At 39.9% G+C, this 20,812-nt stretch overlaps 1 protein-coding gene across 1 annotated transcript in view; it reads left to right on the top strand.

Annotated features, from left to right (window-relative positions):
* Positions 1-9,585: 9,585 nt before the first annotated feature.
* The window catches only part of CEBPE (CCAAT enhancer binding protein epsilon), a 36,380-nt gene continuing 25,153 nt past the window's right edge, over positions 9,586-20,812 (top strand). The window contains exon 1 of the mRNA XM_089677862.1: positions 9,586-9,711. The gene's annotated coding sequence lies outside the window, so the exon portion shown is untranslated. The remainder of the gene's footprint in view (positions 9,712-20,812) is intronic.

Genomic DNA, 20,812 nt, shown 5'->3' with positions numbered 1-20,812 from the left:
CAGTACTCACCCAATCTGCAACCAGACCACTAAGACCATCTCCCAAATGGTGGAAAAATGTATGCCCTTGCTTATGACTGTCTGCAGAAAATAAATTCAGACCTGTTTTGAAAGTGTGTTCATGGCACTGCTCGCTGGGCATTAAGAAGTTGCAGACTAGTTTGTACTACCCACAAGACAATGGGGCATGTAGAAGGTTCAATCATACCCTGAGTATCCAAGGTGGCCTGGAAATTTCACCATACAGTACATTTTTCGACAGGCCTACCTACCTACCATATTGTATTTAGCTGTACTCTCCAGAGGCCCACAGATCTATGGGCCACAGTGCCCACAGAAGACGCCAGACTTTCTGATTTCGGGATTGGAAGCAACTGTCTATTAGCACTCATGGGTGGAGCATTGGAAGCATCATATTCTGACTTTAAACCTGCAAATATTGTGCTAGTCTGATATAAAGGCACATCTTTGTAAGGATGTAAGGAAAATAGCAAACATGATGCAAAGAAGTCCCTGGATTCGTCTTGAAATAACATAAGGAAGCTAAGGATCTCTGCTTTTCTTTCCTCAGCAGCTCAGGCCACACTTGGTGAGACAGAGGTAGTTGGGCAGTACATCTGCCACCAGGTGAGAGGCCCTCCACTGTCAGAACCGACATGCATGCAGTCAGGCCTTCTCTAAAAGACCCAGCAACTTTGGATAGCACCTCAGTACTAAGGTACTGCTGTTCCAATGGGGTGGCACTTCTCCTTGTGTTTGAATCCCTTTAGCCATTTACCTGTGTTACCATTGTTTCTCCAGGTTACATTGAGGGAGTGCTGTTTATGAGAAAATTGTTTGTGTTCTGAACTGCTTTACTGAAGTACTGATTCTCAGATAGACTCTCTATGTTGCTGTAGTATCTTTTAAAGCCTATGCTATGTAGCCACTTGTTACCCTGACTGAGCCACAGAAACTTCAAGCTGTAGAGTCAGCGTTTTTGATTATATTTTGTTCCAGCTATTCTCTGTCTGATCATCAACCAATTACTGACCCTGTTACAGTGTAAAAATTGATTACCTGATGCATGCACCTTCAGACCTCAGATAAGCACCAATTTATACACCTTTAGACTTCAGATGAGCACCAATGCATGCACTTCAGACTTTAGATCAGCCCCATGCCCACATGCACTTCAAACCTTAGATCATCCCTAATGCATGCATGCGCTTCAGACTACAGATCAGCCCCAATCCATTCATTCCCTTCAGACCCCAGATCAGCCCCAATCCATACTCTTCAGATCTCATGTCAGCCCTAATATATACATTTCAGAAGTCAGATCAGACCCTAACCATACACATCAGATCAATCGTAATCAATAAACTTCAGATCGGCCCCAAACCTTGTACCTTCAGAAATCATTTCTGAATAATTAGGCCCCTTGCACATGGGTGGCTGAGCCCATTTAAGGTAAGAGTGGGCGTCTTTCCTCTGCCATGGAAGCCCGTGTGCAGTGTACAGCCTTCTATACACGACTACAACAAGGGTAAAGAGGTCACCATTTATGTTCAACAGACTCAGTCACCTGTGTGCAAAAGATCTTAGCTGTTCTGTGCTTATTATTATGTTTACATAGATCACTAACATACCATTTCATACAACTGACAAAGCCTTTTCATAGGGCCAATAAAGTTTAAATGTGTTGCTACGATACTGTTTCTGTAAATATGTGAGTGCACTGCCCAATGTCAGAAAGTTGATAATAAACTGTATTTAATGACTATATATAACAGCTTTCTGATATTAAGCAGTGCATTTCCATGATTAAAAAAACTGTGATAGCATAACTCCCAACATTAGAACTTGAGAATGAGAGACACTTCATGGAGACAGGGAACTGCAGCATGCATAAAAGAGTGGATGTGGTTAAATTACAAGCAGTCTGGAGGGGACAATCGTCCTCAGCACCAGAGATGTTGCAGGGTTACTATGCACAGAATGCAAGGGTCAGGAGTATGTAACTCACAGAGTGCTGCACTTAGTGTTGGGTTTAAGAAAGTATAATGCAGAGTTCAGGGGCATTTAACCACTTGCCCTCCAGAGGATTTACCCCCTTTCCTGAACTGGCCATTTTTTGCGTTACGGCACTGCGTTACTTTAACTGACAATTGCGTGGTTGTGCAACGCTGCACCCAAATGAAATTTACGTCTTTTTTAGCCCACGAATTGAGCTTTTTTTCGGTGGTATTTGATCACCTGTGCATTTTTATTTTTTTGGGGTATAAAAAAAGACCAACAATTTTGAGAAAAAAACGATATTTTTAACTTTTTGCTATTACATGTCCAGTAAAAAAATTTAAAAAATCTAATTTCCTCAAAAATTTAGGCCAAAATGTATTCTGCTCCATGTCTTTGCTAAAAAAAAATCCCAGTATGTGTAAATTAATTGGTTTACATGAAAGTTATAGCTTTTACAAATGGCGGTATAGATACTGGACTTTTATTTATTTTTTACTAGTAATGCCGGTGATCATCGACTTATAGCGGGACTGCAGCAGACATTATGACACTGGGAGGAACTGACTTGGTGTCACTGACATCCCCACTGACACTACTAATGCCACTGGGCAGGAAGGGGTTAACATGAGGGGTGATCAAAGGGTTAACTGTGTGCATGGAGTGTTTTACTGGGGGGCGGTGTCTGTGTGCTTCACTGTAAACACACTGCTCTAGATGGCTGTGCTGTGTACAGCCATCCAGAGCAGTGTTCCTGAACTGACAGGGAGGAGGACTATTAGTAAACAAAACAGTCTTCCTATCCGTCGGAGATGCGGGTAATCACCGATTGGGACCCGGTGATTGACAGCCGCGGCCACGAATGGTGGCGCGGGCGCAGCTCACACGCACCCCCTACCCGGAAATGCAAAATCACACATATATATATATATAAACATGATTTTGCACTCCCCTGCTGCCCTGTAGCACTAAATCTGCTATAGGGCGGTTGGGAAAGCTGTTAATGAGTAAAGTGCAGGGCTTCAGTTGTGTAATGAAAAAGGTCAGGAGTTCAAAGGTCAGGAGCGTGTAAAACACAGAGTGCACCAGTCAGTGTCGGGTTTAGGAATACAAAACAGAAAGGGAGCAGGGTTTAGGAGTACCTAATGCAGAGAATGCAGGGGGCAGTAGTGTACAAGGTATATTAGGGTTCAGGAATACAAAGTGAAAAGAGTGCACGTGTCAGGGGTGTGTATTGCACAGTGTAGGGGAGTGCAAAATTCCCCCCATAAGCAATACTCTCAGCTACTTTACCCTTTCAGAAAAAATCCTTCTCCAAAAAAGAAAGTTCAGCACTACTCAGCACACTTACCCTTGCCAGCACAAATCTTTGCCCCCACACAACAAATCCTACTCCACCAACCAAATCCCTCTCTCCAAGTAAAAATCCCCCCCCCCATCACTCCTGCAGCACAAATACTTTCTGTTCCCCCAAATCCCCCCTCCCAACACAAATCATCTTACCTTTCCAGCACAAATCCCCCCCCAAAAAAATTCCCCTTCTAGTACAAATCCTCTTCCCCTCCAATTTCCCCATCCCAGCACTAATCCTTTCCCAATCTCTCAATTCCACCTCCCAACACACATTCTCTTCTTCCAGCACACATCCTCTCCCCACAACTCCAAATCGTTTTTCCCTCCAAATACCCCCTCTGGGGACTGGTGAGACTGAGTGATCCTCCTTTCCAAGTCCAGCCTGCAGGTAACCCCCTTCCCACTGGGCCCCCTCCTAGGCTCCTGAATCTCAGCCTTATTCACATCTTCCATCTGAATTTTCCTGCCTCTGAGCAGGCTCACCCACTTTTAAAGGCTGTCCTGACCCCATGTCATGCCTCCTGCCTGGGGATTGGCCAGGATTCCTCAAGGGTAAAGACCGGCTCCTCCTCACCCTGAGTTCTAGAGACTTCTACAAGTGTCTGGATCACTTTAAGGTATCAGTGAGCTGATCTGCAGAGCCTCTCAGCCCTTACCCATATTTGACCCTCTGACTACCACCGAGGCTGCTACTCAGCCTTCTAACTGAAAATAAAATTAGCTAGCTCACCCTAGCTAACTAGGAGGGTGCTACATAAGGATAAACATTTATAAAGCTTTCTAGTCTATTGTTCCATACACTACAGTGGTAACGATGGAAGCCCACATGACTGCTATGGGACCCAGCAACACAAACAACCCAATACTGTCTGCCTACATAATGATCCGTCCAAACAGGAACAGCACTGTGCAAGTAATTTTGGACAATTTTAATGTGTACTGTATAAAGTAAAGACATCTCTATGAGAATGTTATGAAAGCCATTACCTGGATTAACTGTTAGCAGGTTTAGTGGAACTGCCTTTATTCAAACCCTTCATATCACAGTTATGCCTGGTACACACTATCAGTTGTTTTTTCATGCAACCCAGCGGGATGAAAAAAAAAAACTGAAGAGCTTGGGAGGAGCTGGCCAGAGCATGCCGGTCAGCACTCGCAGCCATTGGTTACCAGCACCAATCGTATGCCGATCGGATACTGGTCTTCCAGCATGCCCGTTTGATAGAAGTCGGCCATTCGGCCAACTTCTGTGGGACAGACTGGTCTAATGTTGGCCGGTTTCTGTTGAACCAGCCAATACCGGACGATATTTTCGGCCCACGTGTGTGGGGCTTAGGTAAAAACAATGGCATTTAAACTTTGTTTTGCACCACCTGCTTATCTTTATGCTCTATAATTAATTATGCTCTTCCCTACTTACACACACAAGAACACAATGATATTAAGATTATTTGACAAGCTGTATAGATAAAAACATACTGTATGTTAAGATTGACAATGTTGACATACTTGTTTGTCATGCACATAATCACTATGGTTTTGAAAAAAACTAAAAAACTAAAAAGAAAATAACTGTTTACTTCTACAGGAGAAAGCAAATGCATGCAAGGGTAAATTGCCTTCTGGTCAGGCATGCATTCTCAGCTGCTCTGACCACTGTTTTTGGCAAATGTGGCTTTTATGTTTTTTAAAAAATATCAACAATTCCTAAAAGTTAATGGCCCTAGAAAAATTCTGAAGTGCCCTTCTAGTTAGCCAGGGGAGCTAGCTAGATATTTTAGTTAGAGGCTGGATAGCAGCCTGGGATTAGTCAACCAGGTTACTATGGGTCAGGGCTGAGGGCTCTGCAGGTCAGTTCCCAGGTACCTTCCCTTGCTCTGGAAGCCAAAGAATCTAGAGAACTACCCTGTAGGCCAGTGACCCGGAGTGCTACAGACAAGAGCGAACTCTACAGGAGGAACTGCGGAAGTGCTGGGGGGTCTGCATCTACAGTGAAACCACCAGTGAATCGGATGATGCCACAGATCGGGTGAGAGAGTCCCAATCTCCAGCCAATTAAGTTGTCACTGACATTCTCTTGCATCAGCTATTCTCTATACAGTTACTGACATTGTTCACCAGTTACACAATTTGAAGCCTAGTTCACCAGCTTATTAGCAAACACATCTCCAGCATAATCCAGTCATCAGATCCTGCTGCAATGTCTGCCCTCTGCAGGCCAAGCCACACCACTGTTTTCCTCTATAATTGGTTTACATCCATCAAGGGACACTTGTATTTGTTGCTATTTTCTATTGCGGCCAGCAGAGGAATTAACCCCTTGTCAATAAGTGCTTATGCCTACCCTGTAAACTTCTTGCTTAAAACCAGAATCTCATCTTGTGTATTAAAGGGGTACTGCCCAAGTTAAATACCACTTAAAGGGATGGTGCTTTTGCTTGCATAAATCCTTTTGAGGAGCTTCCACCTGTGCAACCAAGGAGATCTGAATTATTGTTGTGCACCAACTGGGCCCCAACAAGCACACAGAAGATCTTCCACTGCAGTTAAAGGGACATTCGCTTTCTTAATTAAAGAGCTCTTTCCTTACCTCAGACTTGAACCTGGTCACCAGCTTCTGAGGGTCCAAAGTGAGCTAGCCTTACTCTTTAATAATTTTCCTTTGGTCACTGGGGACATAAACATCTCAGAGTTGAGACCTTTGGGTAAATTCTGAATTGCAGGACATCCAGAACTGACTGAGCTCTTTGTTATATGTGTACTGACTACTGCATAAAGTTACTAAGAGTGATAACTGTTATTATTTACACGCCTATAATTTTGTTTTGCTTTACTGTGCTCATACTTGACTCTAGTATAACAAGTATCAGTTTGCTCTAACCGGTGTGTGAGTCTATTATCTGTTAATAATGATTGAGTTTACTCTAACCAGAAGTGTACGGTGGTATCAGGTGGGGTTGGGCTTTCAGAGTGGGGTCAGGAGAGACAGGGAAACCGAAAATAACTGAGCGACCTTTAAGAGGGTAGTGCTACAGGTTGTATACATGGTACAGATGTGCCACTTAGCAGGCAGGTTAGGCTTCCCCCAAGCATGTTATTAAAGGATTTTTACACTTAAAATGCTTCCCTTTAAGCATTATTGAAATCACTGCTCCCTGCCAAATGAAATTGGTTGACTTTTTGCTTTGGTACATGTCCCCTAGGGAAGTGGACAACTCCCATGCCATTTGTTTGACAATCTCTTGCCTATTAATCTAGGAAATGGCTATTACTGATTTCTAAGATTCAGTTCCCATTGACTTCAGTGGGGTTCAGATTCAGCATCCTAACTTTAGTAAAGTTCGCTGAACCTGCCCCGAGCCAAACTGAGGTATGTCTGGATCATCAAAAGTGTTAAGCTGAAAATTTTGAAATATTTTTTTTCACCAGATAATATTACTTTCTGGCAAATTTAGCCATTAAAGAACTATCATTATATATTTTTACAGTCCTATGCCCTGTGGGACATGTTACTTGGTACTTCCTAACTGTAGCTATGAGGTCCAAGTTGCACCCCATCTCCTTCTGCCATGTCAAATCTGATAACAGCAAGGAAGGAGATGGCTGCTTCATGGACTGCTTGTCTTGGTTCTGCGTTCTTTCCCAAGACAAGCATTGGCAAGGGGAATGCAGAGGCTGACACAACCAGGGGCGGACTGGACTGACAACTCATGGGGCCCCCGGGCAATAGGGGATCATGGGGCCCCTGTGTCCTTGCCCAAACTCAAAAAAGCCTATGAAAAAGGTACCAGGGGCATTTCATGGGGCCCCCTACTGACCCTGGGCCCTCGGGCAGTGCCAGAGTTTCCAAATGGTCAGTCCGCCCCTGGACACAACCCTCCTCTCTCTGCATAGCCCTTGCATCTGCATGCCTCGAGACAGTGCTCAGAGCCAAGTCAAGCTGCCATTATGAAGCAACTGTATCCTTCCTAGCTTTTGTCAGGTTTGCTGTGGCAGGAGGGGAGGGTGTGCTTTTCAGATTCCTATGAACTTGGGACTACATGTACTTTGTTCTGTAGCAAAGAGAATAGTTAAAAATATTTATAATTATATTTTTCTTTAAAGACATGCTTTTTCATGAAGCACTAGTGACCTTTTAAAGGATTAAAATGGAACTTTACCCATAAAAGCTTGATAAAAAAATAATGTTCTTTAGCAAGGAACACACCCAGAGCCGTGAGTAGCAGTAAATCAGGGTGAGAGTGTAGTACTGGATTATTGGTACTTATTTTCAATGTTTTACATAGCTATACCATCAAAAGGGGCCAACATGAAGTGATCTATCAGAACTTACGTTTCTGACTAAAGTTCCACTTTAAGTACACTTCAGAATGAAAATAGCATTTTTTTCCTTGCTCTTGTGGGGACAATTGGCGATTGGTTCAAGGTCTAAAACCATAAAATGAAGATGACTGCTGTAAAGCACATACCTTTATGCAGTATAAGAAAGCATGTTTACATAAGCAAAAACAGCAGAAATAAACTGCAGAAAGAAGCCATTTCCAGAGACACTCTTGATATAAACATCCCTTTTAACTTGTGAAAGCTAAGCAAACATTTAGAAACGTTTCTACAGGGATGTTCTTGTTGTTAGTTGTGGGCACCAGCTTAAACTTTATAACTGTTGCACCGCACTTTATCAGTCACATTTTGAGATTACTTTACGTATGTTTGCTGGTACTCAGGTGCTTCAGGGATATTATGTGAGCGATTATAAAGCCTAATTTTGAGTGGTCATACTAGTGCACAGGGGTAAGGCATGAATAACAGTTGGACCAGCTGAAGTGGGCAATGTAGGGATGTGAAACTAATGCAGGCCATAGACGGTTCGAAAATCGGCCGATTATTCATCCAAAAGAACAATTGGCCGATTTTTTCACTGTTAGTGGGGCAATGGCATCGGCCAATTTTTGTGGTTCCTCCTCATTTCGTTTATTGGGCATGCTGGAAAATTCTTGAAAAACGGCCAATTTTTGAAATCATTGGTGGCAACATCTGATTACAGAACGAACGATGTTTCATTTTCTGGACGAAAAATCGACCGATGGTCTATGACCTGCATAAGTCAGAAACTACAGAAGTAACTGATAAACTACCAGGGCTCAAAAACAATTGTGTGTGTATATGGTAGAATTGGATTAAACAGGAAGGAAGTTGGGAGCATATCCAGAAGCTGTTTCCAGGTGTTAACAGTCTAAAAACCAGTTAGGGGATCAAATATAGTAAGAAACTTCAACAAGGTGGTGTTCCCTGAGGTATAGGCAAGCAATGTCTGCAACTAAGGTCTAGTATGTGAGGACATAAATGAAATACTGATGAATGCATATAGACACAAGAAGGGAATCTGGAGTATGGTAACCCAACAATGGGAGCAAGTAGTAGTGAGTCCCAAAGAATCAGGAAGCATGGTCACCATTCACCCATCCTGGATAAATGTTCTGCGTTTAGGTCCTTGACACCTTGTATGATGAAATGTTCAGAACAAACAATGTATGGAATTAAAGTTAGAGAAAAATAGCATTGGCTGGGTTTTTGATTGCGGCTGTCAAAGGACAGAGACATGTGGATATTTTAAAAGAGCTGAGATATTTTTAAAAATGTATTTTCATTGAAAAAATCATACCATTCAAAGCATTCTTGATTGTTTGACCCCAAAAGTGCTCCCAGTTTTACAGATATTAGGGAAGAATGACGTACAATATACCCACCACTGGTACTCTTTCTTCTATGTTAATAACTGTATGTACATTTCTTCACAGTCCTTCATCTGATCACCTTTGAAAATGTCAGTTTAATCCAACTACATGATGCAAGTGCACAACCACCAATCAAATGAATCGTAGGCAAACACACATATCCTGCTATTTTATTGTTTCAGACAAAATCAATGATTTTATAATTGTTCCTTAATTTCTGCAATGCGTTCTTTATACCTAGCATCTGCACGTTAGAAGATAAGAGGTTAATAACCAGTCCCAGGCCCGCTGTGAGGTAGCCGTTACTGGGTGCTGTGGGGGCAATGTGGTGAGAGCTGATAAACTCAGAGCAGTGTCTGGATTGCACCAGCCCCATTGGGAAATCAGTTGTCTTCCTGATTAGCATATCATGGGGGGGGCGGAATCTGTCAGCAAAAGGGAGGATACATATAATAATGTAGGAGATGACCCCCCCCTCCCCAAACTTGTTCACTTCAGACCTGCATTTTACTTAAGGTATAATTAAGGGATCCCTAAGAAAACCACTCTGGGGTGGAAGATATCAAAGCTTCTCATACCCCGCAAGTGAAAGACGAGTGCACAAAAGAAAAGAACATTGGCACAGGTAAAAATGATTGCTAAGATAACTCATCTGTTTTATATGTAGTATAAGCTATAAGAATTACATAGCGGTAGATAGATAGATAGATAGATAGATAGATAGATAGATAGATAGACAGATAGAGATAAATAGATAAGGTATTTTATCAAAAATAAAAATTCCAAAACCATATATATATATTGTTAAGCAGATAAAAGAGAAAAGTGCATTACATACAGTACAGTACATTGTTATTTCTCTTCTTTTCTACGGAAATCAATATTATAGCACATAATACAGTAACTGAATATTAATGCTGCACTTCTACAGCTTTGAATTACATAAGTGATAATTGTAAAATAGTTTTTTTATTTTCTAATATTTTTTATAAGTAAAACTGGAGATGACTGTGATACAAGACAAACCAATATTTTTATTATTCAGAGTAAATCTACAATTAATTATATTAGAATCCAAATTCACTACTATTATTCATTTTAGGTGGCTGTACCTGATATCATCTTTTATTCATAACTAGGTAATGCAAGGAAGGGACACATATATTTACACTTAGTGTACATACTTTAGTATGAATAAAGATGGAAAGTCAAACTAGTACAATATTATTCTTGTAGGCCATGGTCGGCAGACTCGGCACTTGATACAATTTTGGTACAACTGCGTCTTTGGATGAAGTGAGGAAGATCATATTATCCATTACTTGTGATGGCAAATATGTAGAGAAATAGAATGTTTTGACTTATGTTCTGTTCATTTCTGCAGGTAAAGCAAAAGAAAAAAAAATCAGGTTACTACCTATTATTACAGTTACTTGTACAGGTACTATCTGTATAAATATGAAGACCTTATAATTAATTTGTAGTGAAGAGACTGTCGTCCAGGTGTCAAATAATTCATTTCCAATCAGGTCCTTCCAGATTTGAGCAGCAGCTTTATATACATTGATTAGGGATATTTTTAAAATGGCACAGGCTAAAAACTTAGTAATTTATATAGTTTATGTAGAAAAATAAAAACCAATAGTTTTGTCTATTATTTTATTTTACAGAGAACACAGTAGGAAAACGTTAGGAACAATAATAATAACAATAATAATAATAGCTTTAGAAACAATAATAACAATAATTATTATTATTATTATCACTATTACTACTAATGATAATATTAAAAATACATGAATTATCTTTCAAGTTCAATTTCTAAATAGAGTAGGACTACACCTAAAAGTGATAGTGGGATAGGGTCTCGTGATCCCCCCAGCCTCCTCATATATCCTAAAATTCAAGTCAATCTACAATAAGCCAGTGACTGATAAGTACAAACCAGTCTTTTCTATTCAGATAAAAGCCTACTGCATTTGATAACTGTAGTTAAAAAAAACCCCAAAAAACAAAAACTATCAACTTTATGTAAAAGAGAAGCACCCTTTCTGGCTCATTTTGTGGGTTTTGGGGGTCACAGGATTAAATAGCTCCCCCTTCCCCCCAAGACTGTAGAATTGTGGCATCATTACATTAACATAATTTAGGACAAATAAAAGCAGCAGCAGCATCAAATAAAGCAAGCTTTTGAATAAGGCAAAGACAATCCTACAGGGAAGTGTCCTCCAATTCAAATCAAATGTCTTTGGTATTCTCAGAATAGTTCCAAAAATTAATTTACAATTAGGCATTGCATCTTATACACTTATTCTATAATAACAAGTATAATGTACTGTACAAAATATAATGCAGATAGAATAATATAAATATATGGCACAAATGGTATGATTTATGTGGCAGTGGGTCAATTTTACCCAATATACATAAAATAATCATAGCGCGTTAGATAGTAACAGTACAGAAATAGCATATATTTTTTTTATTAATCCATGCTGTAATTGCTGAGTAATTAGCAGTGGAAATTGGGTTTTAACATAAATCAACAATGACAGCAGTAAGTCTCATGGAGTTAGCAACTCTCAACCCTACTGTGCAATTATTTAGTATAGCTACACCCAAGAGACTATTACAATGTAATAATCTTGACACTGCTATGGAGCAGAAGAAAGGATCTAAATGCACACTGTGGACATCAATTGTTTAGTGTCATGACAGATCAGATGATTTGTACAAGCATGGGCTCCCCATTCGTGTTTTTTGGGGAGGTATATTTCAATCTATTTATAGTAACCCTATGGGTTTCCTACTTGTCTCCTATATGCAGTCAGGCACTAGTGCTCAGAAGCTATACAAAGCACTAAACTCTTAAAAAGGAATTTTTGTAGGTAAATCATTTACCTACAGAAAACAGAAAAACAAAAATATTCTAATTTCTAGGACTAGTATAGGTCTTAATGTGTTAAAGTAATATCATCTGTAGAAAATATAAGTATTAATAGATATGCTCCCATTGGTGTTATTTAATAAGTGTCATCTCTGAATAATTCAATATATTTTTCTTTGTTACAAAGTCTTTATAATTCTTAATAACATTATATATGACTATGAATGTTGACTGGCCTAGCTGTATTTAAAATAACTATTTTGGCAAGGTATCTTACTTAAGTATTATATAAATATGTACTAAAAGTTAGAACTATCTTCATTTTGTAAAGCTCTGCGTAAACTGTTGGCGCTATATACAGTAAATCCTGTATATTATTATTATTATTATTATTATTATTATTATTAATAATAATAATAATAATAATAACTATGCATATCCAAAAGACTTTGAAATATATGTACTGGTTTAAAACTATTAATCAGATTAAATGTTGCTGACCCCTTTTGGGGTATTTTACAAGGGGCAAATTAAATACGAAAAACACAAGAAAAGTTACATAAAAGTTGGCCAAAACAAAAATTGTTAGTATTCTTCAAGAATATCTAGGTTCTTAAAAGGTAAGTCTGACCAAAATTGATACTTCAGTTTTTGGTACGTGCTAATGAAATTAGACCCCCCCCCCAACAATATCTAAAAAAAAGGTTGACGGGAACACAGAAATGATAGCAGACAGACCCATCTGTTACAGAAGTTGTTCATTTTGAGTCACTGACCCCTTTAGGAATCTAATGATTCCTAACGTCCCCCTCCGCAGAAACAATCACATAAACACAACTTTGTATGCTGTATATATATATATATATATAATATATATATACTTTATTTTATTGAAATATGGTTGCCTCATACATATAGGGCATACACAAACTTTAAATATAAATACTCCACAGTGCAAAAAATATATATAAATGTGTAAAAAGTCCAAACAAAAGTCCCAAAAATATATAAGAATGTGCTCCAATCCCAGAAATAGTGCTCAACAAAATCTTCAAAAAAGTGCTCACACCATCCGTGACTGACAATCCAATCCCCAATCACCAGATGGAGTGGACTCTTTTCTGGTATGGATAAAGAGTCAAACAAGCTCTAAAGATGGGGTGTATCCTCCCCAAATACATCTGCACTTGATATCCTCCAAAAAACTTTGAATAAAGTATACAATATTAAAAAAAAACTCACTCCCTTTCATGCAAAAAGTAATGGTCACTCATTACAAAAATAAAATACAATGCAAATTAAACAAAACAATTTTAACTTTGCTCAAATCCACTGCTACTACTACTGCTACTACTAAATGAGAATTAGTACTTGTTATTATGGAGTTTCACACAATGGTGGTTGTGCGGAGCACGATGATACAAACTTAAATGGTAAACATGGACCAACAACAAGTCAAGCTATGCTTAGTGATTGGCGCTATAAGCAGTGACACGGTGTATTTTCTTTAATTTATTTTAATGGGAAACCATTGATTGGGAGCACTGTATAGTAAATGTAAATGTTATTTTTTTATCTGACACTCACATACCCTCTGAAACTTATCCATAGGCCACTTAGGGGTCTACGATCCCCAGGTTAACAATCCAACCTGTTGGATTATCCAAAATATACCAGAAGCTGCACACCTGCAGTGGCTTTTACTGTATAATGGGATCCCATGCTAAATGTTTTAATTTTTTTAATTATTGGGAATTCACAAGAGATTAATCATTAAAAACAAGAGGAACTATAAAAAGGGTGGACAAAACACTGAAGCAACACAGCCAGAACTATCTGTTAGAGCAGGGGCCTCCAAACTTTCTAAACAAAGGGCCGGTTTACTGTCCTTCAGACTTTAAGAGGGCCGGAGTGCCCAGTGGGAGTAGAAAATGTCCCAACGTCAGTAGGAGTAAAAAAAATGACATCGTGCTTGTAGTCAGTGGAAGGAGAATAGTGTCCAGTCATTGGTATTAGTTGGAGGAATAGTGCCCCATCATTGGTATTAGTAGGAGGAATATTGCCCCATCATTGGTGTCAGTGGGATGAATAGTGCCCCATCGTTTGGTGACACTGGGAGGAATAGTGCTCCATCATTGGTGTCAGGGGGAGGAATAGTGCTCCATCATTGGTGTCAGGGGGAGGAATAGTGCCCCATCATTAGTGTCAGTGGGAGGAATAGTGCTCCATCATTGGTGTCAGGGGGAGGAATAGTACCCCATCATTGGTGTCAGGGGGAGGAAAAGTGCCTCATCATTGGTGTCAGGGGGAGGAATAGTGCCCCATCATTGCTGTCAGGGAGAGGAATAGTGCCCCATCATTAGTGTCAGTGGGATGAATAGTGCCCCATCGTTAGTATAAGGAATAGTGCTCCATCCTTAGTATTAGTTGGAGGAATAGTGCCCCATCCTTGGTATTAGTGGGAGGAATAGTGCCCCTTCCTTGGTATTAGTTGGAGGAATAGTACCTAATTGTTTATATCAGTGGGAGGAATTGTGCCTCACCATTGGTGTCAGTGGAAGGAAAAATGCCCCATAGTTGGTGCCAGTGGAAGAAATGGTGCCTTCTTGTTGGTATTAGTGGGAGGAATAGTATTCCGAGGGCCATATATAGGGAAGCAAAGGGCAGCATTCAGCACATGGGCCGCAGTTTGGAGACCACTGTGTTAGAGTGTCCAAGATATACAAGAAACTTGGAGCTGGCTTAGCCAAACAGCTCTTTTCTATTCATAAAATATCACTTTCGGGTAATCTGACCATTTAATGCGTTTGTCACTAGTGGTGAGTGATCTTGGCAAAGTTTGTTTTGCTGCACATTCGCTGAACCTATCGGGAAGTTTGCAAATACCAAACTTCACACGAAGCCACACTGAAATCTATAGCATCCAAATATTGCTATTTTTCTGCCTTTTTTCAAGGCTAATTAGGCAAGCTTTTATTAATAAAGATATAAGTATCTGGGCACCGTCTTTGGGGACCAATGCAAAAAAAAATAAAATACTTTAGAGTCTTTTAATGAAGCTAAAGGGCAACATTATAAATATACAAATTCTTTCAATAACATGCTTTGGGGATGCCTTAAACTGGAATGTGAAGTACTCCTTAAAAAGTAAAATTGGTCAGGGATCTGCCATTTAGCCGCAGTAGAACTACCATCACTAAATGACAGATTCCTGCTGGTTTGCTTACAATCAGAAGCCAGTGGGAATCTGTAATTTAGAGGAGGTTGAATTTGGCTACTGTCAACACCCATCCTCCCTGCTGACATGTTTACATACAGAAGTAAGCGGGGATCTGTCATTTGTAATGCTAGAAGTGACGGGGCAGCGTCATTGGTTGGCGAGTCTTTGTGGCAGTGGGTCAACATCGTCGGGTGGCGCTCATTGTTATTGATATAAAGGGTGGGTAAGTGAGCGCAAACAGATCAGGTGAGCAGCTAACATACAAGGTAATCCTCAATACCTTGGAATGTAAACTATGAATGGGGTATGTAGCGCTAGAGAACACATAACAGGCACGGGGGCTGTTATAATATGAAGTAACAATACAGCAGTTCATATAATAGTTCATATATTACGGCCAGAAGAAAAATGGAAATGATCCAATGATGTTCCAAATCACATTCAGTGAAATAAGGGAAAATAGTGAGGTTGTGCGCTTACCACAAGTACACACAATATAAGCATTGTATGCAATTCAACAGCAACCGGGCATCATGGTCTGGTCAACAGCCTGGGCACCATCTGGTCATATATGGACATCTCGGTCACAGGTACACGCTGTCCAGGCCCCCTCCGGCTTTCAAATCCAAAACGCCACCTTGCATAAGCTCATTAAAAAAACGAGCCGGGAGGCAAGAAAGCGCTAATAGTGAAGTACGTTTATTAAGAACACAAGACGTAAGCAAAGCAACCAGAACTCACATCGACAAAATATACATCCAGGCCCAAATAGATAGGCTCCCTGGTGGTTAGTGGTTCACTCAACATACACCGCATACAGATCCAGGTCCAATAGATAAAACCCTGGTGGCTAGTGGTATCATTAGTATAAAGCCATAGAGTATAGTGAGTAATAATGCAAATATACTCATCCAGGTCTGGTGAGGTTGTTCCCTGGTGGCTAGTGGGTCCCTAGTAGCAAAGGCGTCAATAGGGTGGATCCCCTAACATGTTTCGAGCTAAAGCTCGTTCACCCCTTTGAAAACGAGCTTTAGCTCGAAACATGTTAGGGGATCCACCCTATTGACGCCTTTGCTACTAGGGACCCACTAGCCACCAGGGAACAACCTCACCAGACCTGGATGAGTATATTTGCATTATTACTCACTATACTCTATGGCTTTATACTAATGATACCACTAGCCACCAGCATTTTATCTATTGGACCTGGATCTGTATGCGGTGTATGTTGAGTGAACCACTAACCACCAGGGAGCCTATCTATTTGGGCCTGGATGTATATTTTGTCGATGTGAGTTCTGGTTGCTTTGCTTACGTCTTGTGTTCTTAATAAACGTACTTCACTATTAGCGCTTTCTTGCCTCCCGGCTCGTTTTTTTAATGAGCTTTTGCAAGGTGGCGTTTTGGATTTGAAAGCCGGAGGGGGCCTGGACAGCGGTGTACCTGTGACCGAGATGTCCATATATGACCAGATGGTGCCCAGGCTGTTGACCAGACCATGATGCCCGGTTGCTGTTGAATTGCATACAATGCTTATATTGTGTGTACTTGTGGTAAGCGCACAACCTCACTATTTTCCCTTATTTCACTGAATGTGATTTGGAACATCATTGGATCATTTCCATTTTTCTTCTGGCCGTAATATATGAACTATTATATGAACTGCTGTATTGTTACTTCATATTGTAACAGCCCCCGTGCTCATTGTTATTGACGTGGATGTACATTGCTGGACAATGTGATTGATTTTGGATTTATATTGTAACTCTGAGTAAAAAAGGGCCCCAAACTCATTGATACAGAAAATGGCTTCTTATTCTGAATGGGGTTTCCAGATTCTGCTAAGTCCCCCTTACAGACCCGTACATCCCTTTAGGGAGACAGGATGTGGGGATGATGCCCTTGTCCTTTCAACTTGGCAACAAAGTGCCCTGTAAGGGGGAGGGGTGGCAAAGCCTTCCCCCTTACACGGTACGACCCCAGTGTTGAAGGCATGTGGTCTGATATCATTCAGAAAGGAGGAGCGTATGCTCTCTGCACCTAACCATCCTTTTTCTGGCCAGCCATGCTGCATGCCTGGATAGAGGTCTTTAATTCATTTTATTTCATGAACCTTTTTTAAATAGTGTGAAAAAAGGATTTCACTGAAAAAAGTAACATTATCCCATGATGTAAATTCAAAGTCATTCACATGGACACCAATACGGACCCATAATGATCTTCCAATCAATAATCCACCCTTCCACTACTCCTGTCGAAACTGACACTGACCTCTGTATGCAAACAAGTCAGTGTGGATCCTGGGTGACATCAATGACTAATTATATGAAGTGACCAGGGATCACCACTGGCTTGTTCACAAGAAGAAGCCATCCATGGATCTATCATGTCACTTAGCAACAATAGTGCGACTGCCACTAATTCACAGACTTTCAGCAGATTTCTGTTTACATATACCAGCTGGAAATTGAGATGGTGGACCTGTGCAAATATGTACAATTTGATTGCCTATTTGCCACATTAAAAAGGCTCTTTTTCTGGTTTTGCCATTTATTATACAAAGGGTCTTCAAACATTTTCTGCACTTTTATACAAATGTATTACAAAGTGTGGAAACTTTTTGAAGAACCCTTGTATTAGTATCAAAATAGTATTACAACTAACAACAAATCTACTAACATAACGCAAACAAATGTAATTGCTTATGAATTCAATGGGCAACATTCCATAGTACAAAAGAAATGACAACTACACCAGAAAGTTCCATTTTGTACCCCATGCAGACAGTGTTACAGCCAGAAGACATGCCAAGCCATGAACACAACTTGAGCTTGTTGGATAAAAGCCTCTTAAAAAGAACTTGCGTGTACTGCTTTCTCTCCAGTTTATGCACATACATACACACGTGAACATGTATTTAGACTTCTGACACATTCCAATTAGTTTAATTTATAGCAGAGGGAAAAAAAGGAAATAATTGGCTGTACAGGTATAATTTGATGGCCTGCCCAGAGTGAATTTAACAGAATAGATGTTAATACAAAATGATCAATTTCACCATTCGCTCACATTTTGCATGCCCAGAAACTCTCAATTTTACTCACTGAGCTGCTATTTTGTTCAGCGCATTTAGTATTTAGTTTCCAATGTCATTTAGTGTTCTTTGTATTTGGTTTGTATTTGTATACTTGATCTTCATTTCTGTACTGTCTCTATTTTTGTGAAGTTCATTGTGCAAAAAACCCTTTCATTTCACCCTACCAAACGTATTTAGCGAAAATACAGAATTGCTAAAATCTCCTGGTTTTCACCCAAACTCTCTATATTCTCATGTTATCATAATTTAAAATAAATACATTTTTTTTTTTACAAAACTTCAGAAGAAAATATTGTGGTGAAATGATGATGAGTTTTTCTTTAACCACAAAAGGAAGTGTGGGTACAGTGCTCATATCAGGCTTGCACTTGCTGATGCCACTTACCACATTCTGTATCTCCTAAAAGACCGAGTTCATATGTGGGTGTTTAGTATAGAAATATATAGAAGAAATCAATAAGCCTATTAGGAGAACATTTAGAAATAATCTGTCATTCTTTTTTTTTTTTTTTACATATTTTATGCAATAAAAGGGTTAAATTGAACCTGCGCTGTGCTCATGGGGGACAAAAAGGTTTACTTTAATTCCTCCTCCCCATTAGTAAATACTCAGCTTTCCTTCACTCCCGTCACATTGTTTAGCTGTCAGTAGCAGGAGAAGCTGCAATGTGCAAGCTACCAGTCATTCAAGTTGTACCTTGCACAGGGTTATAGAATCTCCCCAGACACCAAGCACCATCGCTGTCACATCGTAGATGGAGGCATTATATGATCCTGCAGACCCATGATTACCTGGTAATTTCTTTGCTCCTGGCAGCTGATCAAAATGGCAGGTTGTTTGAAAAGGATAAGAATGTGCTGCTGGGGAGTGAGCCATTAAAGTTAACCTGTAGCTTTGTCCAGCATGTAATTTCCCTGCATTCCACCAAACCTGACTGCACTATAGATTTGACTAAATATACATGTATGACTTAAAGTAAGGCATTAGGAGGATACTATTTCTAAAAACATTTGGAAAATACTACTTGTATGGCTGTTATGCTGGTCCACTGGCTTCAATACTTTCTGAGTGTTTGATCAAGAAGGAGCATACATACCTGGCAAGTTTAAAGCCCAGCCCCAGAAAGACGAAACATGCTTGTTTCATCTGGAGGTGATGGAGTAAGGTGTAAACACTTACCTTATTTCAAGATCCAGCAGGATCCCTCCAGAACTACCACCAGTCTCCCACAGCCACCTTTGTAACCAGCGTAAGGTACATGAAGATGCCAAGGCTGCACTTACAGACAAGAACTTTGGGGAAATAAGGGGATCACCAGAGCTGGCTGGAGCGAGGTACAGGGTAACAAAAACACAGCCTGTACAGTACTGCCTACACATAACAAGCATTTATCTCTTGCAGTGTGGGGGGCACTACTACAAGGGTGGATGGTTTCAAATTCCTGGTGTGGTCTTTATGAAGATGTACAGTAGAAGTCCTTATCTGTTCATGGTCAATGACCCAAGTTATTGAAGTAAGAGAGTCATCCTGCAACAGGAAGAAGGGTCAGCTGCACACCGGAGGATAGATGAATATACTGTATATTTATTGATCCATAGGACACACAAAACACCAGGACATGAATACAGGACCTGTTAACGCGTTTCACACGATCTCATGCTTAATCATTACAAAGAAAACAACAAAAGTGCTGTCTTATATAGTTGTTAGTTAATAAAGAACACCTGTCCTAATCAGCATTCCTGAATCCTGGATTATCTGTGTTTGTGTATGTTATTTCATTTTACTTTTTATTTAAAAAAAAAATTTTCATAATTATTTTTATTCATTATTCTTTTTCTCTTTCTTTGTTTCTCTTTTTATTCCACTTTGCTTTCCTTTTTCTTTTCTTCCTTCCTTGTTCTCTGATATCACTGTTTTTGATACAATGGTTTTATATGTTTCGTTACAATGTACTAGTAGGCGTATCCTCAGGATTTAGGAGTGCTGATTAGAACAGAACTAACACATATATAAGACAGCACTTTTGTTGTTTTCTTTGTCATGATTAAGCACGAAATCATGAGAAACGCGTTAACAGGTCCTGTATTCATGTCCTGGTGTTTTGTGTGTCCTATGGATTAATAAATACACACTATATTCATCTATCCTCCTGTGTGTGGCTGACCCTTCTTCCTATTGCATCATGTGTGGTGGTGAGCCAGAGCCTTCACCTGTTGTGGATTGATCTGGACTGTTTGCCTGAGCGGTATACCTCTGTTCTTTGAAGAGAGTCATCGTGGCAGTCACAGAGCTAGCATTTTAATAGAGGTGAGCAATGATAGCTTCCATATCTTTCTTATGACAGATTTACCTTAAAGTCACAAAAAACAGTAAGGAGTACATATATGAAAAGTATGCCAACAAGAAAATGTCTTGTTGCTCAAAAAAAAAAACAAGCAGAATCCTTGATTCATTTTCAAATCATGGTCTGTTGAAAAAATATTTGCTGATGTCCCACTTCTGTCTGCCAATCCTAGTA

This window comes from Staurois parvus, unplaced genomic scaffold (genome assembly GCF_062004578.1).
Source record: "Staurois parvus isolate SC_StPar_1 unplaced genomic scaffold, SC_StPar_1.0 ptg000193l, whole genome shotgun sequence".
In the NCBI taxonomy this organism is placed as follows: Eukaryota; Metazoa; Chordata; class Amphibia; order Anura; family Ranidae; genus Staurois; species Staurois parvus.
The sequence above is the reverse complement of the archived record's forward strand: the minus strand, read 5'-3'. Positions and strand labels throughout refer to the sequence as shown.